At 47.3% G+C, this 11,990-nt stretch overlaps 1 long non-coding RNA gene across 2 annotated transcripts; it reads left to right on the top strand.

Annotated features, from left to right (window-relative positions):
* Positions 1–243: 243 nt before the first annotated feature.
* Positions 244–9,002, top strand: LOC112208353 (uncharacterized). Of its 2 annotated transcripts, XR_008546734.1 has the most exons (3): positions 6,744–7,813; positions 8,056–8,182; positions 8,598–9,002. It is a non-coding gene; the product is annotated as an uncharacterized LOC112208353 (long non-coding RNA). The 2 variants fall into 2 exon arrangements; XR_002942770.2 differs by having other exon boundaries at positions 244–8,182.
* The last annotated feature ends 2,988 nt before the right edge of the window (positions 9,003–11,990 follow it).

The raw sequence follows: 11,990 nt of genomic DNA, 5'->3' as shown, positions 1-11,990 counted from the left end.
GCCACTCCATAAAACCTTGCACCCATTCTCCAAGCCCACGTGTGATCCAATTCTTCCAGTACACCAAGGCAAGAACCCCAGGATACAGAAAGCCCACTGTCCTTGCCATAAGGCAGGGGTCTAATTGAGCTGACTAACACGAGATCCCTATGGATGGCTAAACTAAAAGAGCACCCTGTAACACACGCCCACTGGGGCTTCAGCTGTAAACATTCACCCCTAGTCAATGCCGTCGGGTTGGAGCCCCACAGCCTGCCCTGTCTCTATGCTCTCCTAGAGGTCTGAGCAGCGAGGCACTGAAGCAGCAAGTCACACCGCCATCACACACCCTGCGAGCTGGACGGGGAAACCTTTCCTGTTTCACAATCATAGCAACAGAAAGAAAGCCCTTGCTTGGGCTGCTCTCCACCACTTAGAGGTCTCTTGAACACTCTTCCCACTTTGACTTCTTTCCTCTGTGCCCTTTTCTCTAATTCATAAGCACTGATCAGCTAATAAGCTGTCCCTCTCAAACAACATATTCTATTTCCAGTAGGCTTTTCTGGAGCCATTATTCCTTAATCCAAAGACATTACTGGAACATCAGATATCTCCTGAAGTGTGTTGTTTCAGTATGATGTGCATTTTGGTTAGCCTGGCCATTCAGTCTCTGCAATTCATTGCAATGCATTGCTTGTCTCAGTCACCTAAGCTGGCGGGAATAATTGTATGTCTCTAGGGAGATGGTAGCTCCCTATCTTTTCCCACCATCTTCTAGAAGAGTTCAGAGGAGAAGATATATCTTACTTATCACAAGGCTACTAAACTTATAAGTAGCCAACCCTTTGTACAGAAAACACCCCAGATGTTTCCAAGTGAATCTTGGGAAGTGAGCATTTAGGAGGCTCTGTTTGATCTATGAACACTCATAATACTTTGACTTTCTCTGACCCTATAAATAATACAGCTCTGGTAGATAAGCCGAACAACCCTGGGAAAAGCTCTCGAGGTCTTCGTGGGAGCTTTGAAAGGACGCGGGGCAGCACGGCTTCCTTTCCTACAGCCATTGTGCTCCCGGGGCTCTCCCGTTGATATCTGCCACTACAAACAAGCTGAGTTTCCTGGAAAAAATGTCAAGCTCCCTGTAGAAGAGGTCCGAAGCAGGGTTCTTCACTGTGCTGTCTTTCTATGTACTGTTTGGTTTGTCTTCTAGGATAACAGAAGTTCAAGAGGAAAGGACAGTGAGAGACCATGACTAAAGAATTACTCCGTGAACAACTCAGGAGGACCAGCTATGATTTCACTCTCATTCAAAAAAGAGAAATAATATTTCTTTCAGCTGCTACCCATAAAATATTTTTGAATGTGTGTACAATGTTCATGCTGTAATGGCTGCTCTATCATGAAGGATGTGTTGACACCTCGTGGGTGGCTTTTCACAATCCCCTTGGACACAGATTGGGGGATTGACGGCCCCATCCCCTCATTTTCCACACCAAGGGGCAGTTGGGATATGCGTAAAATCTTGTTCTCTAGTTAGGACCTGTTGCTATAAATCTAGCATCAAGAGTATCACTATTTTCTAAACACTTTGCCAGACAGCCTTCGGAGTATAATTTTCTGAAGTTTATAAAGCATAACTCATACACACACCTAGTGACCATGTTCTGAAGGTATATTTAACTCCTGCATGAGGGAACAGGCAGGATGAAAGTGGGTTCTAAGGAAGAGACTAGCATATATGATCAACGGAGAAAAATGAAGAGTAAGCTTGAAACCGCCTTTGCAAAAATTATAACCGAGGAGATTATGACAGTGAAGGAGATCAGACCTAACCGACCCCATCTTGCTTCTAACCTTTAAGCTGTCCTTGTTCATTCCTGGGTGTAGGCCGAACTAACTTTGGGAAGGAATTTGTTCGTGGTTTGACTCTGAAACAAAAAAATTGATAATAGCCCTTTCCCGAAAAGACCGCCTTCTTGCCTGGGGACCAGTCTGCCTTTGCAGGACTAACAAATTAACTACGAGATTAGAAATTACAGTTTAGGGGTCCTGCAGCCTCTGACTCCAAGAGTCAGACCCTCCCCACATTGCTTCTGGGGATAACATCACTATTATAAAACCTAAGATCAGTGCTTGAGATATTTTGCAGACCCTGCACTGGATGGATCAGCTGACACCACCCAGACCCGTAATCTGGATCAACCAGTTCTGCCATCCCACCCAAGAACAGAAGATGCAAGAAAAACTCACTTTGACCCTCTATGATTCCATCTCCAACCTGACCAATCAGTACTCCCCACTTCCCAAGCCCCTGCCTGCCAAATTATCTTTAAAAACTCTGATCCCCGAATGCTTGGAGAGGCTGATTTGAGTAACAACACAACTCTGGTCTCCTGCACAGCCAGTTCTGTGTGAATTACTCTTCGTCCATTGCAATTCCCCTGTGTTGATAAATTGGCTCTGTCGAGGCAGTGGGCAAGGTGAACCCACTGGGCAGTTACAAGACTGCAAAGTTAGAAACAAAACTGGCAATGCCCCATGGGTCAAAAATAATCAATTAATTCATAACATTTGACTTGATTAAGTTTTCTACTGGACAGAAACAATTTGCAACTTATCCTTCCTCTACATTGTTTGACTGCCATGTCAATTGTAAGTATTAGATCAAATTTTAAAATAATTATTTTAGAGCTTCAGATGCACCTTACATGGGCTTGTTAGATTGTTAGACACTGCTTAGTGACATTGAAAGAGCCCACAATACTTTTTTTGCCTTATTTCTAAGTTGTGGGTATCCTTTTCTTAACACTTCTTTTCTGTGATTCTATGCAAGACAATCATTGATGAAATGGGATTTTCTGGATGGGAAGTCCGTGTACTTTACTGAAACCTCTTTCTACAGTTCTGTCTTTCAAGTGGGATTCTGTGAGCTGACTCATGACAGCTGAGCATCATCGGAGATTGGCTTCAATGGTCCTCAATGTGCAGAACGTAAATAGCAATTTCTACCATCATTCAATAGCATTTGTGGGTCCTTTTATATGGAGTATATAAAAGTATTTGCAGGTCTTGGTTTATCTGTCCCCACGTGACATACCTATAGAACAGGTATTTTCATCCCAGCTACTTATTATAAATATTTAATAAGTAGGCTAATGGTTTGGAATTCTATTTCTCTATTTGCATGAGTCAAATAATAGACCAAATTCTTTCAAAAAGAGGAGATGTTAACATACCAAAAGAAACTGAAACAAGAGCATTGAACCCACGGTGCCCTTCAGAAACACCTGCCAACAATGGGGCAGAGTGTCCAGCTGCCTGGACAGTGTGTGCAGGGGCGGGGCCCTTCCTGTTCACAATGGCTTTGCCTGGCAGTTAAAATGCAAATGGAGGGCAGACTGAGAGTGCATCACCCTCTCACATCTCAGAGTCTAAAAGGCGGCCTTTCAGTGCCTTCTGTTCAAATTGCAAATGCTCTTCCTTTATCCCCCAAGGCCTGGGAGACAGTTCTGAATAATTCTTCCCCAACAAATTGGCTTTCCTCTTACCAGCAACAAAAGCCCTTATTGGTTTTAAAAGTGCAAAGAACAAATTTTATTCAAGGGTCTTAAGGCAGATGAAGGTTCACAGAAACTACAAGGGCAGTTCCAGAGCCTCCATGTACGACCGTGTCCCTATAACGACTGGTCCTTATAAGAGGCCAGCAACAGTATCTTATTTTCCTGTACAGGCCTGGGATTCCCAGTAATTTCTTTGCATTGGCTTTGTAAGCACAATTACTCAGAGTTTCCGAGAATTGGGACATTTCCAAGAAATTGCCCAATGGGTCAGTGGAGTGCTGTCAAATGAGATGGACCATCTTAAAATCAAAACGTGGGTGGTTTCTGCTCATTGCTGAGCATTTCACTTCCATTCTGAAAAGTCTAAGAACGTCACTCCAGGAGATACAATGTCAAGGGCTCCCGCCACTCTTCATCATTGCCCAAGTCATAAGAATCATCCCCCAAATTCCTTCTATTTCTCCAAGGTAGGGTAACCCAGGGCTGGGTAAGCCTGTTAGGGCAGGTCAGGTTGGCACATACAGAGGAGGAACTCAGACAGACAGACAGCGCCAGGGGACCAGCGGCACTGTGTGCTCATCACCACCCTCAGGGATTCAAGGGCCTTGTCCTGGTACCTGGGTCACCTTCTGAAATAAGTGCTACTGAGGTTCATGGCCAAGACCCTTCCAGGAAATTCAGAAGGAGGTTGGCTTCAGTGGGAAAGTAGTCTGTGACCCAGAAGGTGTTTATTCAACAAGGTGCAAGCTGACAACATGTTTCTTTGCTCTGGACACTGGAATTAAACTCCTAAGAGACCCTATTCTTTTCTGATGACTGCTTCTTTGGAAATGGTACAGCTTGGATTTTCAGGGCAAGAAACTCATGTTTTCTTGGCTCGCTGAACTGAATAACAAAAGAAACAGACATGGGGACCTGCCTGCAGCCTAAAGTTGGTTGTCAAAAGAAATAATTAGAAGAGAAAAGTGCTTCTTCAATTTTTAACCATCCAACTGATCCCACGTGTCCAGCTCTTCCCTAGGCAGGGGAGATCACAAGGACTTTATTACCTGTGCTCTCAGGGTAATGAGGCTTTTGTCCTGCTCACCCACAGCCTCCAATGGTCAGGTCAAGGCCCCACCTCTTCAGCTTCTCAGCTACCACTCCCTCAGCTGCAGTCCTGCCCTGGGTAGGAGGAGTTGTATAGGATGGGCCAACTGTCTTGTTTTGCTTTGTGCACACACCTGGCCAAGGTGGTGGTCTGCTTTCTGCTCAGGGTCTCATGAGTGTTCCATGAACTCACATCCATCAATCTCTGGCCATCAAGACTCAAACAAGCCCCTCAGGTTGGCAGAGATTGGGGAACCGACCTCATGTCATCCCCCCCATTTTCCACATTACCTCCAGTTGAGAATTTTAGCCCCCATGATCAGATGGGTGAGAAATAGCCCGTCTTCATTTTCTTCAAATTAGCCTGACTCTGACTCCACAGGTCCCACCCACCAGGCAGGAGAGGACTGAGCCTCATGGCTACTGGCCCTTCCCCATCTTTCGAGGCTTCCTCTTGCCCCCTCCGGAGAAGGGCCTTAGACATTCCACCATTATGTGTGTGGTCTGGCAGCTTTCTGCCCTATGCTCCTGTGGAGCTGGGAGCCTTGGACAAGACAGAGTGTCTGATGCCGAGACCTCAGCCTTTTAAATGTACTCACGGGTGCTGAGGAGGCCTGGCCTCCTCCTGGGGATGCAGACAGGGAGCGAGACGCAGGTAACCCCTGCCCACAGGCTCCGTGAACCTCAGATCTGTTCTCAATCCAAGAAACACAATTCCACTTCCCCTTCACCTCTCTCACTCCGGGAAACTTTGCACTACCTTTTCAATGGGCTTAAAAGAGTGGAGGAAAAATTGTCTTCAGACAACTTTAAACAGTTTTAAAACAGAAAATTTACTTACAGGGACTCCCTAGATGTTAGAAGAAAGCTCCAGGTAGCTGCAGGTAGCTAGGAAGTAGGAAGAGCCCACCTCTTCTTGGAATGGGGAAGAACACACATGAACTCTTATCTCATGAAATCCAATAGTCAAATATGACATGGTTTGTGTGAGTGAAAAGACCCCAGAATAAGACCACCTGGGTGAGCCAGTGCCTGGTGGTCTCAAAGCATCCCCCTCCTCCCATCCACCCCTGCTCTGCCCTGTATCATGGGGGGTCTGGCCTCTGCAGGCTATGAGCCCTGGGTTCCTGTGTCTCTGGCTTCTGACTGGGTTGGACCAATGAGAAGCCTGGAGGGACATGGGTGTGTACAGGAGTCTGGGTGGGCTTCTTGACTCTGTTTGTTGGGCTGTCTTGCCTGGAGGCTCTTTCCTTCTACAAGCCAGCTCCTGCCACAGAGACCCACCCTGGTTCCAGCTTCCCTTCAGTGAGTCTGATTCCTGGGCTCTGATAACTGCCTCCTTCCTTGTGCATCTGAGAGGTGGTAGCCACTTCCTGATGCTGTGGACACCAGGGTTGCCTCAATGTCCCTTGTCTGACGTTTTGGCTCTTCTACCATCTAGGAAGTCCCTGTAATTAAATTTTCTCTCTTATAAAACTTAGGATGACTGTTTATCCTCACTGGGTCCTGACTTAGTCACTTACTACTGTGTGGTTGTGGTCAAGCTTCTTTCTCCTGCTATGTTCAGTTTCCTCATCTGGAAAGTGGGATAATAATGGGTTCTTCCTTAGAGAACTCACCCCAGAGTGAGTTAAATAAGATAATACTGAGAGTTTGTTACTTGGAACTCACACAGTAAATGGTAGTTCTTGGAGTCTGTACCAGAGGGTCCTGAGGTGTGGGCTGAGGGTGATCTTTGGTGGTGCCTGTTCACTGGATTCAACAACTGCCAATCACAGAGTGAGGAAGTTGTTCACTTTTCAGGTGGTTCTGTTTTTTTCTGTCTCTCTTCTTCTGGATACAATAAAAGCTGCTCTCTGTTCCTAGTATGTCTTTAGAACTTGGAGTCTCCATGACCACGGGAGAAAGAGCAGGTCTCAGACTGAGGAAGTAGGACCCAACAGCATTGTTCTGTTTACATGGAATTTGCTTTTACAGCCAAATTCTACTGATGGCAAATGATACAGTTTTCCATTTCTGGAGGTGATAAAAAGTTCTTTTAATAATGAATTCATTTAAGTTTTTTGGTTTTTTTTTTGGTTTTTTTTTTTTTTTTAAAAAAAAGATCGACTTGGAAAAACAGAAGTAAAAGAGTGCAGTTGGGAGGAGCTTGATGACCTGAGCTTAGAAGGCCTTTCCTGCAGACGTGCTCTGGGGCTAGTGGGTTGAATCAGGACACAGAACAACAAAGACAGTTTCTGCCTTCAAGGAGTGCATGGTTCTCAGCCAAATTCAACAGGAATAATATGACAGAACATAATTAAATAGCAAGTAATTTGTTACAGATGCAAATTCTGCAAAAGTTCAAAGACACATGGGCCAATGGGGTCAGGAGAAGGCGGGATGGAGGAGGCGACTTAACAGGAGAGATTCCCGGTGGTGGGCACAGGTGCAGAGAAACGGGGACCTGGATTAGGGGAGCAAAGGAGAGCTAGTGTGACGGTGTGGCAAAAATGGGTTTTGAGTTTCTGGAGTAGAGATCCAGGTCGGTGTCAGAGGTGCTGGGGGTTCTGGGAAGGAAAATGATGACAAGTTGAGGACAGGAAACGTGGAGTTCTGCATCATTAAGCGTCAGTTTCACGGGATGATGTAGTCCTCGCAGAATCGTTTTTGGCTGTGGTGTGCAGGAGGGGTCTGCGGCTGAGCCACTGCAGAAGGACTGGCCAGCTGGGAGGCTGGGAGGCAGATGCTGTAACCCTGGTGTGACCCTGTCCCTGCAGAGAGAGAGCCAGGGAAGGGGCCAGGTGAGCAGGGCCAGGGGGCAGCAGCACCATCATCCAGGGCACTCAGGGGTTAAAGCCTCATCTGGGGACACAGTGAGGAGCTGATCCGGGAAGGAAGAGGCTACATAGTTCATATCAGACCATGCACACACACACACACACACACACACACACACAAACACACACACACCAGAGATCCAACTCTTCCTACAGTTTCTCACCAAGAAAGGTCATGGCTGGGTTGAAGAAAGTGAGGCAGGAGTGTTTTCCTTGCAAGGAACTTTTGTGTGAAGAGGTCTCTCCCAAGGGTGCTCATATCAGGCAAAAGGTTCTGTCTGGGATCGCTGATCCATCTGATCTCCGTCCTGCAGGAGCCTTGCTCTTCCTCATGGAGACGCGTTTGCATCTAGAGGGAAAATTGTGAGTAAAAGCCATTACTACAAAATGCACATGTGGATTCCACCGTGGAAAAGTGGGGAGCCCGGGGCCGGGCACAGCATCCGAAATGAAGGTGTGTCACAGGACAGTCGCATGCTCAGGCTGCCTCAACAGAGAAATAGGTGAAGGAGAGCATTTCTCTTTCCACAACTGACAAGAATTCTGTCTTAACGTGAACTGTTTTTGTTGTTGTTGTTGTTGTTTTTTGTTGTTTTTTATTTGAGACGGAATCTCACTGCGACACTCAGGCTGGAGTGGAATGGCACGATCTCGGCTCACCGCAACCTCTGCTTCACTTCCCAGGTTCAAGCAATTCTCCTGCCTCAGCCTCCCAAGTAGCTGGGATTACAGGTGTGCACCACCACATCTGGCTAATTTTTGTGTTTTTAGTAGAGATGGGGTTTCACCGCATTTACCAGGCTAGTTTCAAACTCCTGATCTCAAGTGATCTGCCCACCTCAGCCTCCCAAAATACTGGAATTACAGGCGTGAGCCACCGTGCCCTGCCTGTTTTCCTTTGTAGTTTTAAATTTGGTGGTCAGGATTTTATATTTTGCTGCAAATGACATGAAAAAATTCAAAGAATCACATAAAATCACGCTCTCCTCTGCCTGCTGTCACTTGCCATCTATCAGTGGCACCAATCTTCAGCGGTGGCCATAACTAAATAGCCCATGCTCCTCAGCGGGGCCACACACGTGCAATGCAGTTACAATGTGTAACACGAATACACAACATTTACAGAACAAATTTTCCTCTTTTCCAGAAACTATAAACATTGAAAGGAATGCTGGGGCCTCCAAAATCTGCGATTACATTTCTCGTAAATGGCAACTCATTGTCATCCTGCAGACATGGATTAAACCACAGGATGGGGTCTGAACATGGAACACTTGCAGGTTAACAGCAACAACATCCACTCCAACAGAATCACCCCCGTCACAGTGAGCAATGAGCAAAAACATGGCTCAGAAACAGTTTCCCCAGATGTTCAATAAAGGACATTTAAATGAGACATTTACCATCTGGTTAATAACATAGCATTGAGTGGGACTTGGTAACAATATCCCAATACGTAAGCTTTTAAAATCAGTTCTTTTCCCTGAGCATAAAACTGCTTCTCCATCTGCCCTATGAAAACAGGCGATAAATAAATGTTTGTTCAACCTCATTCCTGTCAAAGTCATTGTTCTTTAGGGGGGAAAAATATACATATATATATGTATATATGTGTGTGTGTATATATATATATGTATATATGTGTGTGTATATATATGTATATATTTGTGTGTGTGTATATATATGTATATATTTGTGTGTGTGTGTGTGTGTATATATATATATATATATATATATATATATATATATATATATATACTGTCTCCACTGTGGGTTAAACAAAACTATCTGCAACATGTGCAATGATTGGCCTTTGCCACAGCACATGGGAGACAGGAAGTCAGAGCTGCCAACAAATCCCCACCTTGTTAATTTTATCAGAGCCATGGATAATCTGAAAACAGGAAAGATGCTATAAATGGTGGTTCTGTTTGTGGATCCATCTTGCAGTCGGTTTTACCAGCATCTACCCAGCCAGAGGGCAGGAGAGGGCAGGAGAGGGCAGGGCTTGAGATATCTCTAAATTCCTCTTTTCCTTTGCTTTCTAAGTCCTCATCCTGCTGGGCTTGCAGCCTGTCTTGGGGTCCCTTCAGCCTCCCCCCATTCCACCCTGTAGGCCAAGTGGTGCTGAGCCTTCCAGTATGGGCTGTGGTCACTCTCGGGCCACTACACATCCAAGGTCTGCAGCCTCGAGAGGGTCCTCTACACAGCTCATCCACCCTTCCCGCTCCACACAGGCCCTTGCACCAGTGGATCAGACTGGATGAGCAAGGTGACGTGGAACATGCATGTGAAGTGCTGTGAGCAGGGCCCAGCACCCAGGGTGCACACCAGGGATGAGGAGGGGGAAGGGGACTCCTGCAGTCACCCTGAGATGACAGGCGCGGACGGGATGGTTTTGGGCAAACAGGGCCTGTGGTCACTCCCTGTGTAAGCACTAGCTATTATTGCAATTATCCACCTCATCTCCCTCAAATCTCCTGCCCATCCCTGCCCCATCCTGCTGTGCATTGAGCATGGACTCCACCTCCTGGGGGAATCAGAAGCCGAGACTGGCGGGGCCCCACACATGCCTGCCGCGGCCTACACTACCTGCTCCCTGTGTGAGGGGTTCCTCCTCCCCCGATGCCCTGCTCTCTCTCCAGTTGCCACCAGCACCCCATGCAGGTCCCTGCAGCCTTGTCTGGGGTAGGATTGGGAGATGGACGGGCACAGGGCTACTCACAGGATGGGAGCTTTGGGCTGTGACTAAGCTTCTGCCGGTGTCTGCTCCCTAAACTGCACAGGGAGGACAAGGGTGGGACCTGCCTGGCGGAGGGAGGGTTCAAGTATCTGGAGGAGCACGTGGCTGCAGTGAAGCTGCCGGCAGCACCATCTCCTCCCTGGGAGCACCTCTGGGTTCTGGCTCGTCCCCCACATCCCTGGCTCAGGGTATTTTATTTCCTCCTCTCCACTGCTCTATGCTATAAGTACCGCGAATTATCTAAGAAACGGTGCAGAGTAGCTCCTCCACTCCTGACTCTGGGCTTGGTGCTCGGGATACAATCGGGGCTGAATCATCCACAATTCCTGATCTTGGGGGCGTCCATGTGGCAAACGAACAGACGGGAAGTGGGTGGGCAGGCATCTAATCTCCTGAGGACAAGAGGGGACGTGTGGGACAGTGGGTCCAGAGAGGGCTTCCAAGGGGGAGGTGATCAACTGCAAGGCAAGGAGAAGCAGCAAAACTTTTCTAGGAGGATTCAGCAGCAAATGCACAGAAGCCTGGATGGTAAGGATCCCTGCCCACTCAAGGGGAAGGGAAGGATAGAGAGGCAAAGGCTGAGTGAGCCCGTGGGAGCAGGGAGAAAGCAGCCCTCTGTGTCTTCAGTGGAGGCTCCGACAGCTGCAGAGTGTCGGGAGGTGGACACAGAGGAGCACTGAAGCCCACCGCAGTGGACTGTTCTGAGTCGTGCTGGAGAGGTGGCTGAAGGGCAGCTGCTGTGCGGCTGGAAGGAAGGCGGCCACACTCCTTGGCTGGACTGGCCAGTCTTGGACAAAAGCACCATAGCCATGGCTATGATGGACCTTGGCCATCTGGAGCCAACCTTAGGGAGGGTGGGAGCACGAGAACGCATGGCCGGGCTCCGTTACTCACCATCCCCAGAGCTCCAAGAGCTTGATCCAACCTAGAAAAATAAAGGGAGTGGCATGTCTTACTCCCGTGTCGCATGGCACACTCTGACCCGGCTCCGCTCCTCTCACCCGATGTTTGTGGTCACCTGTGGTCACTCCACCCCATCCCTGGGTTTCTTCCGTCTCCTAGTGGCTCCCCCAAATCCTGCCAATCCTATGAGGCCAGTTCACCTTGCTTACAAAATCTTCTCAGCCTCTACAGCCACACTGGCTTCTCTAGTCTTTGAGACTGTGGTTCACACCATGTTAACATTAATCCCAAAATGCATCATCCCCATGTCCAGGTATCCAGCATGTGTGTTCTCATTTCTACTGAGAATGTAACCGCAGACGGGGCCTCAGACAGTGTAGGAACTCAAAAAATGTGGGTGTGATTTTCAGAGGCCACAGTGTAATGATCCACTATATACTTTTATGGACAGAAGAGAACCGTCTGCAAAACACTGGTAATTCTTTTAAACTGCATTCATTCATTCACACTCTCATTCATTTATTCATTCCACCCGTATATTTTACAGTCTATTATGCTCCAGTCATCACATGCAAGATGTTTTTCATAAGAAGATGACTTTTAAACTGAAAAGAAGTATTAAGGATGTTTTGGGGCTTTTTTAAGTGGATGGTATTTTGAAATGCTGTCCTCTGTATCTAATTTCTTAGTACCCTCAGACTATACATCTAAGCCAGCCAAAGTTCTGTGACTGACCAGCATGGCACAGAACATGGCACAGAACATGGCACAGTGTGGGCTGCACAGCTGCCAGCTTGCCACGAAGCAGCTCCCACTGGGCTGCTTCGTTTGTTTGTTTTGAGACGGAGTCTCACTCTGTTGCCCAGGCTGGAGTGCAGTGGTGCAATCTCGGCT

The sequence above is a fragment of the Pan troglodytes genome, chromosome 13 (genome assembly GCF_028858775.2).
Source record: "Pan troglodytes isolate AG18354 chromosome 13, NHGRI_mPanTro3-v2.0_pri, whole genome shotgun sequence".
In the NCBI taxonomy this organism is placed as follows: Eukaryota; Metazoa; Chordata; class Mammalia; order Primates; family Hominidae; genus Pan; species Pan troglodytes.
This window is presented reverse-complemented; position numbering and strand designations above follow the sequence as displayed.